This window comes from Lissotriton helveticus, chromosome 6 (assembly GCF_964261635.1).
Source record: "Lissotriton helveticus chromosome 6, aLisHel1.1, whole genome shotgun sequence".
Taxonomy (NCBI): domain Eukaryota; kingdom Metazoa; phylum Chordata; class Amphibia; order Caudata; family Salamandridae; genus Lissotriton; species Lissotriton helveticus.
Window position 1 is genome coordinate 1,230,954,425 of NC_136067.1, and position 25,083 is coordinate 1,230,979,507.

The 25,083-nt window shown below is 43.7% G+C and overlaps 1 protein-coding gene across 1 annotated transcript in view; it reads right to left on the reverse strand.

Annotated features, from left to right (window-relative positions):
• Positions 1-25,083, reverse strand: part of CLVS2 (clavesin 2) — a 294,165-nt gene that overhangs the window by 267,715 nt on the left and 1,367 nt on the right. The window lies entirely within an intron of this gene.

A 25,083-nucleotide genomic window follows, 5' to 3' on the forward strand; every position in this document is an offset into this window, starting at 1 on the left:
TTTGGGACGAATCCCATCTCCAGTGATTAGATGACCAAGGTACTCTATTTCTGTCACTCCAAATCCACATTTCTCTAGTTTTAAAGTTAGCCCACGGGTCGTCAATCTTTTAAATATCTCATATACAATTCCATCATGTTCTTTCTTGTTTTTACTGTATACTAGCACATCGTCTTGATAGATTTGTACACCATCAACCCCTTTGAGAACACTCTCCATGGTTTTTTGAGAACTGCTAAAGCAGAAATTAAGCCAAAAGGCATCCCCAAGTACTTATAAATGGCATAATAAATTAAGTCAGGTCTTGTGATTCGCGATGTAATGATATTTGATGGTATGCTGATGTGATGTCCAATGAGGTGAATAGCTTGGCACCCCTCACACAGTAATGTTCTCTGTAATGTTAGGTAAGGGATAGTGAGCCGCAACTACTGCCTAATTTAACTCTCTCATATCTATGCAAATTCTGGCCTCTCCATTTGCCTTTCTGGCCATAACCACAGGAGACACCAGTCCGTTGCCTCCACCTTTTGAATCACTCCACTCTTTTGAAACTTGTCCAACTCGTCCCTCATCACTCTCCGAAACATCAGAGGAACATTCCTCACTTTCCCAATTTTGGGAATAGTTCCCAGTTTTAGTTTTATGTGATGAACATGGTTCCTAGGATAACTTAACCCCTTTCGGAACACACTTCAGGAAAATATACTTCAAAATCGAAAGGCTTGTCTGAACTTTCCACTTCTCAGACCATGACTCTCTCTTGCAGCCTAACCATCTCTTAGTTTCACCGATGGTGTTACATTAAAATCCAAAAACATTGACAAGTCTCTCAGGTGAAAGCAACCAATTAATTAATCACCCTGGTTTCTGACATATATTTTGGCAGAGATTAACCTATCATAGAACTCAATCGTTCGACAAAAGTAACCCATTAACTTAATGGGCTGTCCACCATATGCTCTAGGCTTGATATCAATCTTCAGTATATCTACATAATACTTTAGACATTCCCTATTGAATTTACAGGGAAATAACGTTATTTTCACTTTAGAATCAAATAACATTTTTACACTAGAGTTATTTATGAGTAGCTTCTCATTTGGACCTTGACATTCACAATCTCTTATTTGCATACCAAATTCCTCACCATGAGGGTTAGAGCCATAAAGCACTTCACTCCCTCTTTTGCTTTTAGTTGCCCTGCAACAGGTTGTGAAGTGGCCCATTCTAGCACGTCTTGCATGTAGCTTTCCATCCCGGACATTCATTGAAGTTTTCCACATGCTCTACATTGCCACACCTAATGTACTTTGGGCCAGATGTAGGTAATATCAAATCTGCGAGTCCTTAATAGCGAATTTTACTGATTCGCTATTAAGGACTCGCAAATTTGAATGTAGGTAGAAATCGCTAAAATATTACAGTTTCCTTAATATTCCTTAATAACAAATCGCAAATTGAGATTCGTTAGTAAGAAATACCTACCCACTCAATCCTACGGGCTAGGAGGCCCATAGGAACGAATGGGAAGATATTCACTATTTGCGATCAGCTATTAAAGAAGCGCAAATAGCAGGCGCTATTTCAAGGGTGCCAGGGTGTCAAAAGCACACCCTGTTGCACCCCTGAAATGTGCATGTGTGCCCATGTGGTGCACATACATGCCCTAATGTGACGTATCTGTAAGCGCAAAAGTGACGCATTGCTGGAGTGTGTCACAAAAGTGACGCAACTCCAGCAATGTGTCCTTTCACATGGGGCAAGCCCATGTGAAAGGGCCTGCGTCAGTCTTATGCCTGCTGTGAGGCAGGCGTAATAAATTGACGCATTTGCGTCCTAGAAGTGGCGCAGTGAAATCTTATAGATTTCACTGCGTCACTTCTATGACCTTTTCTTGCGTCGGAACGCCCCCCTGCATACATTATACCTGGCGCAGGTATAATGTAGCGCAGGGGTTTACAAAGTGACGCATCTACCTAGATGCGTCACTTTGTAAATATGGTGCAACAAGGCACATTTTTTACGCTGCTGATGCGTCACAAAAAGTGACGCACCTGCGGCGTAAAAGTGACGCACAGCCTCATAAATGAGGCCCGTGGTATGTCAAGCACGACTTGCTCAGAGTTTGACTAGGTCTTTGCAGATGGTAGAATCAGCCTTTATTTTTGGTAACCCGACCTATTCTACAAAGTCAGATTTTGACTACAGCAAGAGGGAGAAAGGCAGAAAAGGGCGAAAGAAGGAGAGAAAATTGTCCAGGAAAACAGTGACAACAGGAGAAAGCAGCGATGAAAAAGAACCCACAAGATTGAGGTAAAGAGATAAGAAGTGTGGGGTGGTGGAAGAAAGATACCGGAGTTGGAATCAAAATAGATCACTTTGGTATTGGGCAACCCCAAGCATCAGGCAGCACCAGCTGCGAGACACTGAGTAAAACTTTGGCCCCTGAACTTATTTTTTTTTTATTTCTATTCAGCACTGTCCTTCCTACATTTTGGTACCATATTTTTCTCGCCTTGCTGGTCCAAGTAAGCTCTTAACTAAAGTGGCAGTGGGTGTAGGTTATGTGTGGCTTTCTTTGATCTGCATCCATTTGCATGCTACAGCATTTGTTTGAAGAGTACAGACTGCATCGCAGAGGCTGCTGGTGGAAATGTAATCAGCCCTGAAGTGCACTCACCAGAAACGTTCCCACTCGTTTGTTTATCTACAGAAGGGGCTGGCACAGTATCATTAGCTAATTGTTGTTTGCCAGTGCTGCCTTGAATGTTTGAATCTGAATAGCAGCTTTGGACTGAGTCCTCCGGCCTCCCTGTGTCAGAAAGGCTCACAGACAGCATCACTCACTTTCAGAGGGCGCCATCACCAGCATGCGCCAAGCAATCATATTGAATAACAAGTTTATGCAAAGTTGGGTTTCATATGTGTAAGGTCTGAACAAAGGTATTTGATTTTAACCCAATCTCATTTAATATGCCTTAAGAGAGGTTCATACGACCAATGGCAGTGGTTGTCTAATGATTACACTCGAAGACTAAAATACAAATATCCCCACCCTGGCAGCAATAACATTGAATTTCACATTTTCATTGCATTAATAAATGTGTTAATCTGCTCACAATACTCAGTGCTTAATATCTAAAATAATAAGTGCTGTGCCCAAATCTTTTTTGTAAAGCCTGTGGAATGCCCTGACCAATGCTGAATACCTAGGATGTATTGTCATGTTCCACCTTATGTCTCTTTACTCCACCATCCTGTACCTCCTGTCTCTATCGCACTCTTGCAGGTTCTTTTCCATGCCTGCGTTCTCTCTTTGTTGTTGTTTTTCCCTTTCACCTTTTTTCGCCCTTTTGTATATTTCACTCTCTTTCTATGGATAAAACTCTAATGAGGTAACATAAGTGTTGGTGCTCAAAAAGGAGTGCATTTTGACCCCCACCTGTAAACACCAGCTCAAATTAAGCACCCTCAACACTGCACTCTTTTCGAAATAACATCGTTTTTAAGCAACATTAATTTACACGTGAGCTGCATAGAGGATTTGTTTCGGTCTGCGGTGTTTTCACTAAGGTACGTGGGGCCTCATTTATGGAAAGTGACGCATCGCATGCGTGAAAACAGCGATGCGTCACTTTTCATTGCTCCCTCCTTGCGACACCAATGATGCGTCATATTTACAGTATGACGCATCATTGCGCAAGGAGTTACAGATACGTCAGTATTCCTGACCTATCTGTAAGCGCAAAAGTGACGCATTGCTGGAGTGTGTCACAAAAGTGACGCAACTCCAGCAATGTGTCCATTCACATGGTGCAAGCCCCATGTGAAAGGGCCTGCGTAAGTCTTATGCCTGCTGTGAGACAGGCGTAAGAAATTGATGCATTTGCGTCCTAGAAGTGGCGCAGTGAAATCTTATACATTTTACTGCGTAACTTCTATGACCTTTTCTTGCGTCGGAACGCCCCCCTGCATACATTATACCTGGCGCAGGTATAATGTAGCGCAGGGGTTTACAAAGTGATATATCTACCTAGATGCGTCACTTTGTAAATATGGTGCAACAAGGCACATTTTTTACGCTGCTGATGCGTCACAAAAAGTGACGCACCGGCGGCGTAAAAGTGACGCACAGCCTCATAAATGAGGCCCGTGGTATGTCAAGCACGACTTGCTCAGAGTTTGACTAGGTCTTTGCAGATGGTAGAATCAGCCTTTATTTTTGGTAACCCGACCTATTCTACAAAGTCAGATTTTGACTACAGCAAGAGGGAGAAAGGCAGAAAAGGGAGAAAGAAGGAGAGAAAATTGTCCAGGAAAACAGTGACAACAGGAGAAAGCAGCGATGAAAAAGAACCCACAAGATTGAGGTAAAGAGATAAGAAGTGTGGGGTGGTGGAAGAAAGATACCGGAGTTGGAATCAAAATAGATCACTTTGGTATTGGGCAACCCCAAGCATCAGGCAGCACCAGCTGCGAGACACTGAGTAAAACTTTGGCCCCTGAACTTATTTTTTTTACATTTGTATTCAGCACTGTCCTTCCTCATTTTGGTACCATATTTTTCTCGCTTTGCTGGTCCAAGTATGCTCCTAACTAAAGTGGCAGTGGGTGTAAGTTATGTGTGGCTTTCTTTGATCTGCATCCATTTGCATGCTACAGCATTTGTTTGAAGAGTACAGACTGCATCGCAGAGGCTGCTGGTGGAAATGTAATCAGCCCTGAAGTGCACTCACCAGAAACGTTCCCACTCGTTTGTTTATGTACAGAAGGGGCTGGCACAGTATCATTAGCTAATTGTTGTTTGCCAGTGCTGCCTTGAATGTTTGAATCTGAATAGCAGCTTTGGACTGAGTCCTCCGGCCTCCCTGTGTCAGAAAGGCTCACAGACAGCATCACTCACTTTCAGAGGGCGCTATCACCAGCATGCGCCAAGCAATCAGTTGGCAATTAAAGAAATTGCGGAAATTTAGACCTACTGAGCCCATGCCAAGGGCTCCAAGCCACATCACAGTGGAATGCTGCCAACAGCACTTATGTTAAAACCTACAAATAATTTCATTAATCATACTGCTTTCCCTGAAGGTCTAAAAAAACAATATCAGCTTTCAGAGAGACGGGGTTGGGATGTTAGCTTAATAATAATTTGAGAGTTATAATGCGCACGGGAAACATTGGTTACATCGCAGTGTTCACACCGCAATACCTTTACAACGCAGGTATTACAGCGCAAGTCATTACAATGACTTGCGATGGATGGCGCTCTAAGCTAAGGAATAGTATGATTTACTATTCCAACACCTTCCCTACTGTAACGTAGGCTGGAGTTGGAATAGTAAATCATACTATTCCTAATTCCAGCGCCCTCCAGCGCAAGTTGTAACAACTTGCGTTGTAATGCCTGCGTTGTAAAGGTATCGCGGTGTGAACACTACGATGCAACATCGTATATTTAATGCGCACAGCTACCCAGAAGCATTTCCTGGTGCAGATGCAGAACGAGGACTTAAAATAGCCAGGTCTTCAGACTTTTGCAAAAGGTGAGAAATGACTTGCAGTTTCTAAGAGCGTTGAGCAGAGATTTTCACAATTTTGGACCTAGATAGGCAAAGGAGTGGTCTTTCATACGGGTTAAACGAAACCTTGGTACAGTAAACAGTGCAAGATTCAAGGATCTCAAGGACCGTAGGCTGGTAAGGAACTACCAGTTCCTGGTGTTAACGTGGCGCCAAGTAAGTTTAGCCTTAAACATATAACAGTGCTTTACACTCAATACGTTTGGAAACCTTAGGCCAGTGCGGTTCCTGAAACAAATGAGAAACCGAAGCATATTTAGGCAAACGGAAGAGCATCCTAGCAGCAGCATTTTGAACAATCTGCAAGCGATGGACAGAGGTCTTGTCTGCCCCCAGGTACAGCACATTGCCATAATCCAATCTGGATATGACTAGAGCCTGAACTTTATAGATCCGCCGAAGGGCAGCTATCAATGATGAATAACAAATGGGTCTCGGAATAGAACCCTGTGGAACTCACAAGTGGTTGTGTTTAGGATCTTAAATTAGCCGAAAATACCAAAAACATACTTTCTTTTAGGAAAGAAACAAGCCACCCCAAGGCTGAACTTCCAAGGACTAAAGACTCAAGTCTGTCTGCCAGGACAGAGTGGGACACCGTGTCGAATGCAGCACTCAAATAAAGCAGGATGAGCGCCGCTGTACTTCCCATATCCAGATGTTGTCTTAGATGTTATGTCATGCCAAGAAGGGTGGACTCCGTACTGTGTCTGGTCTTAAAGGTAGGCTGAGGAGTGGAGAAGCAAGTGGGCATCAACAAATGAAGTAAGCTGGGCGTTGATATGTTTTTCTAATGTTTTCCAGAAGAGGGAGGACCAAAGCATGCTTCCACCTCTGAGGCACAAACCCTTCGATCAAAGATGAATTAAGGAGCTTCCAAATTCATAGTTAAAATGGTTGTATTCAGGAATTCAAGCTTGTCTGGTGGAAAAGGACCCATCGAACATCCTGATTTAATTCACTGAAAGGCAACCAGGAAGGATGCCAAATCCAAAAGAGCCATTCACTTAATTTAGGGGTGCACTCTACCTTGGTTGCAAAGTGATTAGCCTCCGCTAAAGATGAATTTTTTAAATACTAATTAAGGTTGGAATCTATATTCACAGAATTGCTAGCAAACTATACGTGAATATTTTCCACTTTGAGTAAAAAAAAAGAGCTAACTCATCACAATGGCACTGTGAAAGAAGGGCGTAGCCGAGATGCTACAGGCATCCGATAATTCTTTAACCACTTTAAAAAGTGTGTTCTGACAATTCTGGGCATTACTTATTTTTCCTGTATAGTATGTAGCATGAGCAGACTCATAGAGAGCATGATAACCTTTTAATGATTCCCTTTATTCAGACTTTACCTCTGCAGTATATGACTTCCTCCGGCGTCTATCAAAAGCTTTGCAGCTTTTCCTTTATGAACTGGGTGTATCAGAGAACCAAGGAGGAAGTGGGTGGGTTCTGACCATACATTTAGTGATCGTAGTGTGGAAATAAAATCTATAATTATGCCCCTTCGCTGCCCTCTGCGCGATCTAATTATGCCCCTTTGCGCGATCCCCTTTGCGCGATTAATAATTGCCCACATTAAAAGCCGGCACCATTTTGTTTTTAATTCACCCTTTGGTGTCCCAAGACCCCGAGCACGAGCACGACACCCCTGCACCTGGCCTTCCTCATTTTCACCATCTGTCTCTGTGGGTTCTGCCAAGTCCGGGAAACCAGTACATGAGTTCCTGCTCCCCCGCAGAGATGGTTCATGTTTCTGACATGAAGCACGAGCAAAAACCCCCAAATGAGGAAGCCTCCCCCTTCCAACTGTCAGACTATTTCACATCGCAAGTCCCCTCACGAAGCCTAAGACACGCCCCCATTTCTTCACACTCTGCTCCTCTTGCTGATCTTTGTTCCTCTATCTGCCACAACCTGTTTGTTCCTCTATTTTGCCTCGTGATCAAGACTGTATAAATATTCTGCTGTTGAAAATAAAAAACCCCACTTCAAGAGAGGGACTTGAGAGATTGCTCCTGTGCCCGCTTGGTGCTGGAAGCGCTCCCCTTAACTCGAGTTATTGGTCTTCTCCTCCTTCATTTGAGCACCACGGACTCCTCGCTTTGCATTGACAAGAAATTATGATTTATTAAGCATAGAAATTCAGAAATGAGGTAATAAGGAAATTTAATTTACCACATTATTTGGCGCCCGGAACAGGGACCTTCCCTTTCCCCCAGGCACCGGCGATATTGGACCCGGTACTGTCCCCTCCTGACCGTTGACGGACTTCAAAAGTGCACAACGTGGGGAATTCCCGCTAACTCACTCGAGGCGAAGAGGGGGACCGACTGCGGCCCAGCATCCACACGAGGCGGTGAGGAAATAGCGGAACGTCCTGAACCAAAGCCCAACCTGCGAAGCAGACAAGTCCGAGGTTCTACAAATCCCACCTTGAAACTGCGCGCCGCGTTTTCCCAAAATCTTCAAGAGGCCTTCCAGTTATTTTTCGGTGAGTACTGCTGAAAAGTATAAAAACAAACCCACAGCTTTTGTGGGGGCGGTAAAGATACGCGTTTTGTTGGTTTCTCACCTATCTTTGGTGAGGACTACTAAAACTAGTATAAAAGACGGACTCACTACCTTGTGGGCACGGTAAAGATACATGTTTTTTGTGGGTTTCTCACTTATTTTGTGAGGACTACTAAACTAGTATAAAAGACGGACTCACCTCTTTCGTGGGTACGGTAAAGATATTTTTTCTGTTTGTGTTTTTCTCACTTCTAAAATCTTTGAAAGTCTTGCCATCATGCCTATTTTCTCGAAAATACGTAAGATGGCAACCAAAAGGAGTATTCTTGAGAAGGAAATTCCCCTTCCTCCTCGGGATACTCCAGGACACTTCATGTATGCAAAACATGGTGTCGGTGCACTTATTTATTGTGATCTATGGGTAGAATATACTAAAGACCTAGAACTCAGATATAGATGGCCTGAAAATGGTAGTTTTGATACGGAGTGTATTATGAAATTAGAGGAACAGTTATGGAAGAAAAAGAGAGTCCGCCAGTCACAGAGTGACTCAGTAGAATTATGGAGAAAAGAAGCCCATAGGAGGCAACAGAAGGAATTGCATAAAGTTGAAAAGGGTAAGAGAATGTCAGAGCAGGCCAAGAAAGAACAGTTACAAGAAATAGGGAAAGAAGTAGTTAGTGAAAGGAATAAAAGGGAACAATCAGCCATTTCTACTAGTTTTTATCCTGTATTGCCATCTGCACCTGAAAACCTTAACATTGCTTCAGCACAGCCTACAGCCCCACTACCAGAGGATACTTTTACTAATTTTCTCTTAGATACTCCACCACCCTATGAAGTTCCAGTCATTCAACACCCTCTGCCTCCGCCACCCCTTTCACAACATAACGCACCACCTCTCACTCCAGAAGGGGGTGCCGTAGGTCCAGACCCAGGTAAAACAATTCCCGACTGCCCCTATGACCCGACTCCGAGCAACACAGGGGAGGCGGGCCGAATAAGTAAAATACTTCATGACTCCTGGGAAGAAATAAGACATCTACCAGCAATTGACACGTTTCTTCAAGCGGCTTCTGAGTTTCTTCGTACTGGAGAGAACTCACGAGCCATTAACGCTATGACTACAAGAAGATCACACCCTGTAAAAATGCACATGTATAGGTTCCTCCTTTGCTGTTTCATAAAACACATACAAGCAGAGGAAAGAAATGTACCAGTTTCACTGTTTGACTTATTAAATTCCGCATCCGACCACACTAGTCTAGAACTTATAAATGATGCACTAGACAGGTTCACCCGTAATGTGACCCGTATTCTGCAAAACCTGAAAACAAATGAAGAGAATAAGAAACTTGAGGAGGAAATTACTGAACCTACTGAAAAAGTCCTACCCGTTTGTTCTTCCGCCCCTAATTCACGAACACCCCCGCCTACATTCCTCCAAGGTCACTCTGAACAGTCATCTCCAGATGAGTTATTTGAAAATACTTCCAATGCATTAGACTACTGGTTAGACCAGGAACCTCCGCTTACACCGGAGGAGGAGGAAATAGCCAGAACTGCGACCCTATGGGTCTCTCAATATAAGATATATGACAATGATCTCATAGCCCAGCTTTTTCTAGCATTACCATGCTCACATCAAAGATTAGCAAGTCTCTACATGGTACAACATCTCATCACACTCAATGACACTCATTTTAAACATGATCCAAGACTCGAAGATTTTCTGTCTGACTGCGCTGATAACATGTTCCTCCACAATAGTTCAGTTTTTCTCAACACATTTATAGATTTTAGACAAAAATACCAGAAAGTGACTGGATATAGATCTCCCCATAATACGTGTGGATCAACTAATAGACTTCCTCAAACACGCCAGTTCCCCATGAGAGAGGTCCACCCCAGAGCTGACACAAATGGAGCGCTACAACGCGTCTTCATTTATGTACCCTTGACAAAACTTGAGTTACTAAGGATGAAAGAGATGGTTCCCTCCCACTCAAAGGATCCTGCTGGATTCTTTAAGGAATTAGGAGATGTATTAATGATGGGAACATATACTCTTTCTGATATCACAGCAATTCTGAAATTATTGTTGCCATCAGGTATATATGACAAACTAAGAGAAAAAGATTGGGAAGTAGCAGGTGAACACATTAGATGGACTGAACTTCAGAATGACGAAAATACTAGAGTAGCAGGTCAAGGTATAGGAGACCGACTAAAAGCACTTCCTGGCACTATTTTAAAGGTGCTACCACAGTTACTAACAGTGAAAAAGGAGGACTGGGATGCCATTTCCTCCTGCAAACAGAAACATGGTGAAGACATAGGAGATTATTACACTAGACTTGAAAAGTGTTTTGCGGTAAATAGCAGCCTTACGCCGACAAGTGAAGCTTACCCGCATCTGTTTGTTTCCAAATTAGTAGATAACGCCTTGCCAGCCATTAAGGACAGAGTACTAAAAGTAGAAAGTACCTGGCAAGCACATACACCTCCACAGGTGTTACAAATGCTACAATATCACCAGAATCGCATTAGGGATGAAGAAGAAAATGATAAGAAGCGCATGAAAGACACAAGGATGAAAGCATTAGTAGCCCAAACTGCACCCCAGCGTCAACAGACACCAAGTTGCCAGACAAATATAAAAAGCACTTGTAATTATTGCAAAAAGATGGGACACTTCGTTAAAGATTGCCCTGTCTTAAAGCACAATTTGGCTACTGGTAAGACCCAGCCACGCCCATATCAGCCAAAACAGAATGGTTCCCTAGACAGTTCAACACCTTCAGTTCCACTGACAACACAAATGGCCCAAATGAATATTATAGACAGCGCCTACACTGAATATTACCCAGATTTCTCATGATGTTGCCCAGAGAGAGAAGATGACAAACTGCCCCTAATCCCCATTCCAGTAGATCAGACAGGTCCATTTATAGAGGTCCGACTTCTTGGGGAGGATAGGAAGTTTCTACTAGACACTGGGGCCATTAAAACAACAATAAGCCATCAAGAGGTCCCAGAGGCTCCTCTCTCGGGTTCAAAAAGTATTTCTCTGGGTTTCTCGGGACAACCTGTGACAAACGTCACGTCAAAGCCACTGCCCTTGCAGGTTGGTCCCCTCATGACAACTACAGATCTTATATTGACAAAATCATGTCCAGAAAACTTGCTTGGTATAAAAACATTGAAAGAATTAGGAGCTGTCATTGTTTGCTCACCTACAGATGTCAGACTATTTCTGCGAGATTTCAAGGGCCACTACACAAGTAGAGAATTAGATGAGCGTTTGAAAGATTTGCCACACACCCTGTGGGCCACTGATTCCACCACAGTAGGATGTATGGAAATAACACCTCACAAGGTTACACTGAAAGAGGGAGCCCAACTACCACGCATAAGGCAATACAAAATTCCACCTCAGGCTGAACAAGCATTAATGTTAATTATTCAGGACCTAATACAGTCAGGTGTGATTAAGGAAACAACTTCTAACATTTGCAATTCCCCTGTTTTACCAGTTCGTAAAAAAGTGGAACCAGGAACACCACCTGTCTACAGACTAGTGGTGGACTTGAGAGAGCTCAATAAATGTGTCGTTCCACAACACCCTGTGGTTCCAGACATCTCCACCCTACTCACAGCCATAGATGCGGAAGCAACGCATTTTTCAGTCATTGACTTGAAAAACGCATTCTTTAGCATACCTATTCACCCAGACAGTCAATACCTTTTTGGCTTCTCCTTACAAGGACGAAGTTTCCAATTCACAAGAGCTCCTCAAGGTTTCACAGAGAGTCCAAGCGTATATAGCCAAGCATTAAAAAGACAACTAGATACTGTTCAAATGCCCACGGATACAGCCATACTGCAATATGTTGATGATATCCTCATTACGGCCAGATCTGACGCAGCATGTGCTGAAGCATCACTACTAGTACTAGAATTCCTAGCTGCAAATGGCCATAAAGTTTCCCCTGGTAAGCTCCAATTTTGTTTACAGCAAGTGGCATACTTAGGGCACTTGCTGTCAAAGGAGGGTAGGCAGCTTACACAAGAACGCATCCAACTCATACAACAAATACCACAACCAACAACACAGAAACAAGTTCGAGCTTTTGTTGGTCTCACCTCATATTGTAGACAGTGGATCCCACAATGTGCACTCATTTCCAAACCGTTAGTGCAGCTGACAACACTCAAAGCTGGCGCTACTCCACAATTACCCTGGACAGATGAACACACGCAAGCCTTTCAGTCTCTTAAAAAAGCTATGTGTTAAGTCCCAGTGCTGGCAACACCTAATTACACCAAAGATTTTACATTATTTGTAACAGAAAACTCAGGTACAGCACTATCAGTTCTGACCCAACTTCAAGCAGACAAACATAAACCATGTGGTTATTTTTCAAGCACATTAGATCCAGTAGCACAAGCATTGCCTGCATGTCTAAAATCAGTAGCAGCTACTGCACAAGCTATTAGACAAAGCGATTCTATTGTATTGGGACATCATCTGATAGTTCAGGTCCCACACGCTGTAGAACTTCTGTTAAACAGAACACAAACACAGCATCTGACAATAGCCAGACTCACCGGATATGAGATGACACTTTTTCAGCCACACATTGAGATTAGACGCTGCAACATTTTAAATCCAGCAACACTGTTGCCACTGACCTCTCCTACTGAAGAAATTCACGATTGTATTGACATAATTGATTTAGTGACCAAACCAAGACCAGATTTACAAGATACTCCCCTTGCTAAGGCAGAAATGACACTCTTTGTTGATGGTTCATGTATGAGACTCCCCACAGGAGAATTAGCAGCAGCCTATGCCGTCACAAATGGTACAGACACTTTAGAAGCACACAAGATAGAGATACTGTCGGCACAGGCAGCAGAACTCATAGCCCTAACACGAGCATGTCACTTAGCAAAAGGAAAGTCAGTTAACATCTACACTGATTCACAATATGCCTTTGGAGTTGTACACAACTTCGGTACATTATGGAAAGAGAGAGGATTTCTCACATCACATGGGTCCAGAATACAGCATGCTACACTCATCAGTGCCCTCATAGAGGCCAGTCAGTTACCAGAGAAAATCGCAGTGCTAAAATGTAAAGCGCACACAAAAGGAACATATGAAATATCAAAAGGGAATGATTCTGCAGACAGTGCAGCCAAGTTAGCAGCAAACACAGAATTAAGTATACCACACCGCCAATATACAATACGAGACCCCTTTTCTGACATCCAGGATGTCCAAAGTCACGCCACACCACAGGAACTGCTAGAATGGAAGGAAAAAGGAGGGGTCCTTACAGATCAAGGCTGGATGACACCTGAAAGAGCAGTATGGTTTCTACCGGATGCCATGGTACAGGTTATGGTAAACACCATACATGGACCAGCGCATCTGGGAGAAAAAGCAATGTTAGACAGCATACAGAATATATGGCACAACAAACATTTGAGAGCTGCAGCCAAACAAAAAGTTAAAACATGCATGATTTGTAATCAGTTCAACCCAGGAAAAGGCACAAAGGTGGAACAGGGAGGATTCCAACCCCCTGACCATCCATTTGAAGTTCTCCAGATGGACTATATCCAGATGGAGAGATGTAGAGGTCACAAGTATGTGCTAGTTGTAGTGTGTGCTCTGACCAGATGGACAGAAGCCTATCCCGTCCCAGATTACACTGCAACGACAACTGCTAAACAATTAGTTAGAGAGTTTTTCCCGAGGTATGGGTTGGCCCGTGTCATCTACTCAGATAACGGCCAACCTTTTTTCCTCTGAACTCATGAAGCAAGTGTCTCTTCTGTTAGGGTACACTTGGAAGTTTCACTGTGTAAGACATCCTCAGGCAGCAGGTCTAGTAGAAAGGCACAACCAAACTTTGAAGACAAAATTGGCCAAGATATGCACTGACAAAGGCGTGGACTGGATGGTAGCCTTACCGGTTGCCCTCTTCTACATACGTATGGTAGCCCATTCCAGAACTGGCTTATCTCCATATGAAGTGGTCTTTGGCAGACCACCAAATATGTGGGGTACGCCAAGGCCTAAAAGAATAACTGATGTTGACAGTACTATGCTGACTGACTACCTGGCTTCCTTGATGTCTGCACTCCAATCTTGTCGTTCTCAGGTTGCTGCCACCTTCCCTGACAAAACCAACCCGGAAGAACACGCCATCCGACCCGGGGACTGAGTCCTCGTGAGGAACTTCGACCAGACCAGTCCCCTCCAGCCCAGGTGGAAGAAGCCAAGACTCGTACTACTAACAACACGGACAGCAGTGAAGGTCGAGGGCAGGAAGGGCTGGCTCCACGCAAGCCACTGCCGGAAACATTTTGGACAAAAAGACACTGTTGCTGATGGCCCTGCCAATCCCACTGACATTGTGACTGAACAATCTTTATTGCCTTTGGAACTAACCCCACAACAGGATTACAAATCAAAGTTAAGGTCTGCCATTCGGACTCTGGCTAATTAAGTCCATTGGGCGTCGGTCCAGTGGCGAAGCGGTTGGAGCATGGGAATGGATTTTAACACCTTGACTATGTGGGAGAAAAAAAAATGAACTCTAGAAAAAGACATAATGGTCCTACTATATGTTTGACAGTATTATTTTTCCTCATGGCAGTTATGACGTGTCTTGGTTGGATTCTCAACACTGTTTTTCCTCCAACACAACACACCTCTCATACACCCAACAGCACTCAGGAACACACCTATCACGACCTACCCCCTCATGAACAAGCCCATAGACTAGCCTTGCGAAACAATACCTTCATACAGATGCTACACCACACTCAGCAGGCCAGTAATAGCACCAATTGTTGGATATGTGGCCGCATCCCACCTCATCAGAAAAAGGGAGGGATGCCTCCTTTTCCTTTCCCATTCTCTTATAATGGAACTTGTGAAGTCTGGTTCGCCCTAATAACAGCTGACGATACTACCCCCACCTCCTGCCCTGACGGAAATAATTCATGCAAGAATGGGTGGCCTTGGGGGGATTTAACACCTTGACCGCGGCGCCGTAGCCGCGCCCTGTGCTGGACATTCCAGAACAGGGCGCGGTCGTGACGGAACCGTTCCGTCATCAGCACAGCTCAGCCGTGACTGATGACGGAACGGTTCCGTCATCAGCATCGAAGGGGTTAAACAAGGTACTCAATACTGCCTGTTACCCTAATAAGGAGGGAGATCCTCAGGCGACCGGTACAGTCCTAGAAAGTGAAGAATACAAGCAAGGGAACATGACCATGTCGATGCTTTTAAAAGCCCTTGAGGTGATCCCTGGTTGGAGCTGAGACGATCGACGGACCCCTTCTTCCGGACCCGCTTTATCATATCCGGGTCGTTACCTTCGTAAACTGACCACCCTACGAATAAATGTGATGTCCCATACCACATGAATTAAAGAAGAAAAAAAAGTGAAATTAAATAAATTGCAACTGCGAATACATAAGGGGTCTCTGACTAGAAACTTACGCAGTAGATTGTCCTCATTAAGGATTTACAAGACAATACCAACTAGTATAGATCATACGAACTGTTCAAGCCCTGAAGAAGTCCCTGGATGGGACGAAACGCGTTGGCGGTTCCAAAAGTGATGCTGTCTAAAGGCTTTTAAAAGATTAAAAAATAAAGAACTACTGCAAACTAAAAACATCGACTTGTTCGTAAATTTGAAAAAACTGTTATTGATTTGTCTATCTGTAACAAATGTTTTTGAAGTGTGCTGGGCAAAGGTGTATTATTGGATTGTTGAGGGTTGGTTTTTCGAATCCACCCCTAAACTAAGGGAGTATAGGGAATTGTACTCTCAGCCCTTAGCACCTTCTCCATTTTAATAATACTGTCAGGGTACTTTTTAGACTGGTGCTGACATCTAATGCTTTGATTCCCATTTTTGTTTGAACATGACCATGTCCTACAAGATGTTAAATACCAAACCTAAAAAGAATGATGATCCCCCTTCCATCTCGGTCTCACCAGTAAAAGGACACCTGTGCATCCAAAAAATGGCTCTGTTCCATTAGGACACAGTGACTGTCATACCACTATAAGTTTTGAAGACAGAGGAAAGTCCTCATTTCTAGCATCTCGCCATACTTATTTCATCTGTGGCCAAACGGCCTATGTGCAGCTGCCCTTGAACTGGGGGGAACTTGCTATATAGCATTCCTGTTACCCCCTGTCTTTGTGGCCCCATCCACTTACCACCGAGACCTCCTAGTGCCCCATGTCAGACATAAAAGAACGATCGATACCTCCTTGGTTGACCAAACGGAAACCTCATGGGAACAGTATACAGATTTTAACAAAGGGTTCTTCTTCTTTGTTGGCCCTGTACAGAACAGCAAGCTTATACGCAGGTTGACAAGGACCTTAGAGGCTGTTGTAAACCAGACGGCGTCTGCCCTGGGGAGCTTAACCCAGGAGCAGTCTGCCATACGATTGGTTACTCTCCAAAATCGCCTTGTCCTTGACATCATCTTGGCTGACAGAGGCGGAGTCTGTAAAATTATAGGCTCTAGCTGCTGTATATTTATTCCTGATAATTCCCCATCTGTGTACACGGCCATAACAAAATTACACAAGATAGCCGTAAGTTTACATCAAGAACCTGGCACTTGGACGTGGTCTGACTGGTTCTGGAAGATAATATCGTCCTGGGGATGGCAACTGCTGTCAGCAGCAGGTATAATATTCCTGATAATAACTGGATGCTGCCTTTGCATCCAATGTGGTCCTGCCCTGTGCGGTCTATGCGCTGCAAAATGCATTCCTAAACCACTTGTCCAGCAGAGAGAAAGGGAAAGAATCATGTTACAAGAATGTATAAATGATCTCATGCAAATTGAGATATAATGTAGGTACACTCTGGGGCAAGGAGGGAATGTGGAAATAAAATCTATAATTATGCCCCTTCGCTGCCCTCTGCGCGATCTAATTATGCCCCTTTGCGCGATCCCCTTTGTGCGATTAATAATTGCCCACATTAAAAGCCGGCACCATTTTGTTTTTAATTCACCCTTTAGTGTCCCAAGACCCCGAGCACGAGCACGACACCCCTGCACCTGGCCTTCCTCATTTTCACCATCTGTCTCTGTGGTTTCTGCCAGTACATGAGTTCCTGCTCCCCCGCAGAGATCGTTCATGTTTCTGACATGAAGCACGAGCACAAACCCCCAAATGAGGAAGCCTCCCCCTTCCAACTGTCAGACTATTTCACATCGCAAGTCCCCTCACGAAGCCTAAGACACGCCCCCATTTCTTCACACTCTGCTCCTCTTGCTGATCTTTGTTCCTCTATCAGCCATGACCTGTTTGTTCCTCTATTTTGCCTCGTGACCAAGACTGTATAAATATTCTGCTGTTGAAAATAAAAAACCCCACTTCAAGAGAGGGACTTGAGAGATTGCTCCTGTGCCCGCTTGGTGCTGGAAGCGCTCCCCTTAACTCGAGTTATTGGTCTTCTCCTCCTTCATTTGAGCACCACGGACTCCTCGCTTTGCATTGACAAGAAATTATGATTTATTAAGCATAGAAATTCAGAAATTAGGTAATAAGTACATTTAATTTACCACAGTAGGTAGAGTGATATCAAGAGCCTCATCAAGTCAGTAATAAATCATAACTTGATCCAAACTGAGCTGTTGTAAAAGAATTGGCTTAGTACTAAGTTACTGCTCATTTAATGCTAAGAGGTTAAGTTTGGACCAAATTCTGACTTTTGATTCCAGGAGTGGCCATGTTGTGGGAGAATGGGAAGAAATCCTAATCTTGAACAGCACAAATGGATCAGACCAGCAGAGCTGAAGCGGAGGGTCTATCATCAAGCCCTTTATGTTAGAAAAAATAGGGTCCGAAAGATGCCCCGCAAAGTGAGTAGACACTGAATTTAAGAGTGCCCAGTTAAAAACACCCAAATCCTCAATAAAGGACGTATTTCAATTGCTATTTAAGTCCTCAAGATGGAGATTAATGTCTCCGAGCAGTACACAAAATATGAGGAACTAATAAGGTAGGGAGGTACACCAATTTCTGGGGTACCCAGGGGGGATGATAGACCAAGGCCCCAGAAAATGTAAATTTGGGAGTAAGGGAAAGACTTAATGTCAAAGCTTCAGTCAGGGATCAGAAGTTGATATATTTTGCATATGTAGTCGTTCTTTTTTTTTTAATGATGGCAATTCCTCCGCCAATTTTATCTTGCCTATCTATCCTAACTAAAGAATTATTAGCAGGAAGTTCTGCAATAATGTCTGGCAGAGAACCTGCATGAAACAAGGTGTTAGTGAGGAATAGCGCATCTGGGTTGTAACCCCGAAGGAAATTAAATGCTGATGTTTAGGAAGCGAACAACAGTTCAGACTAAAATAAATTAAAGGTTTAAGTAAGATGGTACCCATCAGAAGGCTTCTCGCCATGAGGGCCATCATGATCCTTAGTCAATAAATGATTAGTTGGCAGTGGTTGTACCGCATTAGCCAGCCCAGAGTTAGTGTGAGTAGAAAAGGCAAAGTTGCAGGTAAATGATGTCACCCCTGGGTAAATGACCAGACAATTTGTGTTACCAGTCGTTCACAACAAATTCAGAAACGTTGCAGTATAAGATCTTGCCTCTGGCTGAAATGGGTCAGGGTTCCTGAACCCGGTCCGGCGCTGACTGGCTTGCCTTTGGTGCACCAGCGGCATGTCCGCTACACATGTCCGACCAGCCACAGGGCTTGCCTGTACAAGCCACTAGGCACCGCCAGTTCAGGACGCTATCTTATTTTTCTGAAGTTTCTGTGCAATTTCATGACACATCAAAGGATTACTGGAGCTTGGTCTTAACTATGGCCCTGACACAACAGTGGCACCAGATTGTGACATTAAGCAGCAAAATTAGAACACAACCCTCGAAAGAGAGGAGCAGAGGAGGCAAAAACTTTCTTTGGCTAGGCTGGCAAAGTTGCTAGCACTGACCCTGCCAGACGCTGACTCTGTAAGAACAAATACCAACAAGCATGATGAGTTTGGCAATGACTACATTAGCTAGGTAGACGTTCCACTTGCTTTACTGCCACGAGGGTTGGAGTTCTCTGAGGAGGGAAGGTCGTAGTTAAGAAGGCGATATGAACTGAAGTATTCTAAAGGCAGGGCACATGAGCAAGAATTTATTTTCCAACATGTGCAATAAAAATGATCACGTCACTTCTACCCAATACCACTCATCTCCGTGATGCCACCAAATCAGGGTTATTGCTAGGCTAATGGTGAGGACAGGGCTTTAAGTGGGATGAAAAAACTGGGGGTCTCTCGAAGAGGCGTGGCCGGTGTAATTAAGGGCATGGCTTAAAAACACTTAAGCTAAAAATCTGTGCTTAACATAGTGTGCCACCCGACTTGTATTTTGCTGTTTCTGTCATTGCATCCAAATATATGATACAACAAGTAACATCATACCTACAACAAGTCAGGGCTATGGGCTTTGTCAATGATTGTTATTTGCATAAGATACATAAGCAGCAACTATGGATTGTATATAATATTGAAAAACCTTCCACTAAAGCCCTGGTGACACCACGACAGTGTTGCTGCTCCTGAGTTTAAAAAAAAGAAGGGGAATCCAGAGAGAAAATGACTCTCTTTATAGGATTTCCCTTCCCCTACAACGCTCACCTGGCATGACGTCATGTCGTAACTTCTTCACTAGTGAAAAGGTTGTAATGTGAGCATGCACACATCGATGTGCCTGCTGCCACTGCCATCCGGAAAAAAATGGACCGCCTGTGCCAGGGCACAAAACAGAACCCGAGAGGGGCCCATTTCGACACTTTCTTTAAACAGCTGCTGAGGCTCAGCACCGGTGGGACCCGGCCCACTTAAAGCCCTGGGTGAGGTGCAGAAGACATGAGGCAGGTCATTGCAGAATACATTTATTTGGAAGGTGGTGCCAACTAAGAGTTAGGAGGCCTCCGTCCCTTGTTTTATATCCCGAGTCTGGTCACCTGCAAACATGTGTACTTGGCTTATATCAAAGACAATACTTTGGAAGTGCCAATTGTCTACACCCACCCAAATTAATTTGCCTCTGGCATTCCTACAGGTGTATGGCTATTGATGCTTTTGACAGACTGCGAGGCGCATATAGTCTATCAGCTGTATGCCTGCTGCGACACCACAGACCAGTCTTCCTATCTGTATCTGTGCTTCATCCTCTATGTTTGCTCGCTAACATGTTGTGCATCATATGTCCGGCTTACAACTTCACTTATTTAATTTAGCCTCAGAAGCATATCTGGGAGAAACAACAACTTAAATATATTGCAGGTGAATGAGGTTTTTCAAATGAGGTTTGTCATTGGGTTGATTGGTTTGTTTTAACCCCTTGGCTGCGGCGGTAATTCCACCGCAGCGCTAGGGGGGAGGGGGCGCCGCGCGGCGCCGCCATGCTCGTGACGGAACCACTCCGCCACAAGCCTCGGGCGCCCTGTGCTTGCGACGGAGTGGTTCCGTCATGGCCCTGCCCGTTCAATAGAACGCTCAGCGCAGGCGTGAAATCGCTGCCGCGCAGGCATGGCGGCGGGGCCGTGACGGAACCACTCCGTCATTAGCACAGCCCGTCCGTGGCTGGTGACGGAGTAGTTCCGTCACCAGCACCCAAAGGGTTAAGAAGGCCCCTAACCATGGGCGTCAATTCACCAAAATGCCTGGGGTGCGGAAGGGAAATCATATTGACCTTCACTTTCCCCCACCCCTGCACATACATACACTTTTTTCACGTAAACACTCCCACCCGTGAGCACCCATGCGATAGACATTTAAAAGCATTTTGTTACTCACCCCAGTTTCCAGGGAAAGTCATGTTCCACCTAATTGTGCTCCATGTTTTACTACACTAATTGTGACTAATGTAATATTATTCACTATTAGTGTAGTAAAAAAATACTAACAAAGTGAGTGGAGCCCCAACCAACGTCCCCAAAGACGGGCTGTCACTGAATACCTGGCATTGATTTTGCTACCTCTGAGGGTGGGGTCACAAAGGGGCAAGTTAGGGGTCGCAGCTCGATCTCTGGCGACCCCTAAATAACGTCCAAGCCCCTAACGTGTTTTCACCAGATCAAAAAGTCCACTTCACTTCTACCAGTCACCTTTGTGTAATTCTGAGTTTGGCTCGGCCACTCAGAATGCTTTACATGCTACTGTAGCCACTACTGTGTGCATTTACATTATCAACCCGATTCCCGCGTCAGTATCAGGCCACGGACATTGTAAGATGGCTGTATATCACTAGTAGAAAGACGGGCTCAATCTGATACTTTCCAAATATTCAAATATGTAATGTGACTACACAATATGGTCGTAATTAAAATTTTAAAAGACGGGCACAAATTTAAATTACCTTGTGAAACTCGTAAAATGAAGGCTGTCCAGAACCTACCATTTCATTTAACGTGATCTGGATATAACCGACGTTTGTTGGAACATTTGCGTCCAATAAAAACTTGTATAAATTCTAAATACAGACATTCCAATTGAATGATTTGGAGCAATAGTTGTGGCTGGATCATTAGCAGTCTTCTCCATATAAATGGTTATTGCTACAATGGACCCTGATGAAGGCACACATGCAGAAACGCGCGTAGCTCTCATCTACCTCTAGCCTCCCTACGATCTACAGCAACACTGAATATATCAACTGAGATTTAATTGGATAATGAATTGTAATATTATTGTTTTGTCTCATTTAGACATATGATTATGTTGTTGTTGTATTTATGTTTTTAACTACTTCTTTAAGAAAATTAAAAACAAATATATTGCTGATATTAATTAAAAAACAAACCAAAAAATAATAAATATGTTAATATTGGTACATATACTTTTTCGCTTAATTTTTTGCTTTCTTTCCTGAATTAATGCACATCTGTTTATTGTAAAAAAAATTCTAATTGTTTTGTTGCTGAGAATATTGTGTGGAGAGTAATACACTTGCTTAGGTACTTTTTCCATAAACTGTTTATCTCCCTGCGACTAGCAAGTATATTGTGTATGTAAGGGGTCCTATTTTCCAAAATTATATATGCATTTAGGTTTAGTTCAGTGGCAGTGACATAAAGCTGAGACAACAAACATTTTTACAAGTCCATGTTGGGTGACTTTTAACAAGCCTGTCTGCTTTCTGGCATTAAAACATGCCAATCAATTGTCTTTCATTTTATTATGCAACCTTAGGTACAGGTCAGGTCAATAATACGGGTAGTGAGCAGCGCTAATGACCTCCAGAGGGGGCAATAAGGATTCGATATTGATTGCCACTTATTTTAAGCGGATTGTTTGCAAAAGCGGTTTAGTAATATCCGCCACCTGACATTAAAGGGCCTTTGGTGTTCACTTTTTAATGGACAGTTTTGATTAATTCGCGTCCATGTTTGAGGAGTTCAAATTCATATACTAAAACCCGAGGGACATTCTTTCTACTTCTTTCCAGTTGGATCTCGTGTGTGTCACCGCGAGGACTGTGACTTCACTCACCTAATATGGCAGATGTTTACACTAAAAGAAATCTAGTTTTTGCTACCTGGTATGACTCCTCTGCAGTACTCTGAGCTATTAAAAAGTGCCCCCAGCTTGGTAATGCGAGGAGTGAAGCGATGATGACAAATAAGTAATCACATTTTGTCTTGTTTTTCTTAGGAATATTTTGCCACCATAAGACAACAGGTAGAAGTTGCAACATCTAAGGGTACCGAGGGATGTGCCATTTTGGCAAAGGAAGGATTTGAAAGGACCACTGTTTTAAGACATCTTATGTTTAAGCTTAATACAGACAAAAGTATTTTGCACGTCTGTCAAAACTTACCATGTTTACAGTATGCTTGATATCTTAACAACACTGATCACAGGTGATGGAAGATGGTAAATTACTTTGTTGACGGTAGAGCTAGGAGAAATAGGGCGATTCTTGTAAAAATGTGTTTTATAATTTTATCCCATCTTATTTAATTAGCCATATTTTTCTGAATTAATCTTTTACCTATCTCTGCCTCGCTTGCCGTGATAGCTGGTATTGACAGCTCTTGAAAATAAGCTAAGTGGTAATATAGATTACGTTCAATTCCAATATCTTGGCGTGCTTGTCGCGGTTATGTTATGGACCATTATAGAGGAATGGTTCCACTTTCCAGTGGCGTGTGACACCAAAGATGACGCGTGCGTTCTATCATTTGCATTGTTCAGATGTTAACTGTGCACAGGGCAAAAGAATGTCCTTGTAGTAGCTGTTTGGTAGGGTACTGCCTATTCTTAAAATGCGTGTGCCTCTGTCATAGCTCCATCCGCCTGCAATAACAGAATAATGTATCTCAATTCTGTTTGAAGTGGTTGAATATCTTAGTGGAATACTGCAAATGTATGTGTTTTCATTTGACTAAGCGGAGTATGCAGAGTACATTGTGTGTGTTTCTACCAAGTCCTGCCGCTCTTTTCCCTTGCCATCAACAAGCTGTGGCAAAAAACAAGGAGGTGATGGACGGAGCGCTGAAACTTTTCAGACACTCACCCCCAATCACTATTAGATCTGGGTTGAATCCATCACCTTTTTTAAGCTCACTTCACCACCCCAATGCAGATCCAGCCATATGCAAACCAATCCAGCCCAGTCCAGCCCGAACTGCCAAGCCAGCCAAGCCTGAACTGCCAAGTTAGGTCTTCCCTGGACCGGAAACAAGCATCCTGGGACTTAGGGAGAACAAGGTAAACACAATATAATGATGGATAGAGTGCTAAAACTTTTCAAACACTCACCCCCCAGTCACTATTATATCTGGGTTGAATCAATCATCGTTCCTTAGCTTACTTCACTACCCCAGTTCAGACCAAGCCACAAGGCAAATCAGTCCTGACCCTGTGCCTCACGGGAACAGTCCGGCCCGAACTGCAAAGTCAGGTCTTCCCTGGACCGTAAACCATCATCATGGGACCCGTTTCGGGGTAACACCCCTCATCAGCCAAGCTAGCTTGAATCCAGTGGCAAAGTAAGCAAGGGACCCACGTCTTGGCATACCCTGTCAAATTAGGGCAAACCAAGCAAACACAAGGAGACGATGGACAAAGCGCTGAAACTTTTTAGACACTCACCCCGGACACTATTAGATCTCAGTTGAACCCGTCATCGTACTTTAGCTCACTTTGCTACCCCAGTTCAGACCCAGCCATATGAAAATCAGTCTTGACCCTGCTCATCATGAAAACAGTCCAGCCAGAACTAGCAATTCACAACTAACTCATCATTGATGTCTGTTCTGCACATCATGGAAACCAGAAGGGAAGCATCAGTTTGAGCAAATTACTGAACAACTGGAAATAGGAAACAAGGAGCAGATTGGAGAATATCAAGGGAGTCATATGGTGGCTGGCATAAAAGCCATACATTAGGAGAAGAAGCAAAAGGAATAAAACTGACCAACTTAAGCAACAAAACATACAATTTCCGCTCACATGATTGCAACTTAATGCGGGTTCCTTTATAATGACCAGACATTGGTTGCCGTTCATTTCATTCCAATGTAAACGTTAATAAATCTGATAAGAATTTGCTGACAGCTAAGAGGCATGCCTGCTTTTACACAGCTTTAACCTACAATCCCTGACCCTTCATTTACTGGTACAGTTTGCAGAAGGTGCCATTCCCAAGGAAACTAGACCTTACACAGCCATGTCAAGACAGCAGAGACCTGTTCGCTCACAGCAGCTTCTAGACACCAAACAGCATCCTTCACATTAGATACGCCATGGCCCACGTGGTACAACCACCTTCTCCCATCCCTTCATTGTTTACCATTCCCAAGGAAAGATGGAGGAGGCGTGGCCAAGTGCGCTAAAGCTCTGGCCTGGAATCAAGAGCCACATGACACTGTTGTTGAGAGCATCACTGCATCTTCCACAATCTGTT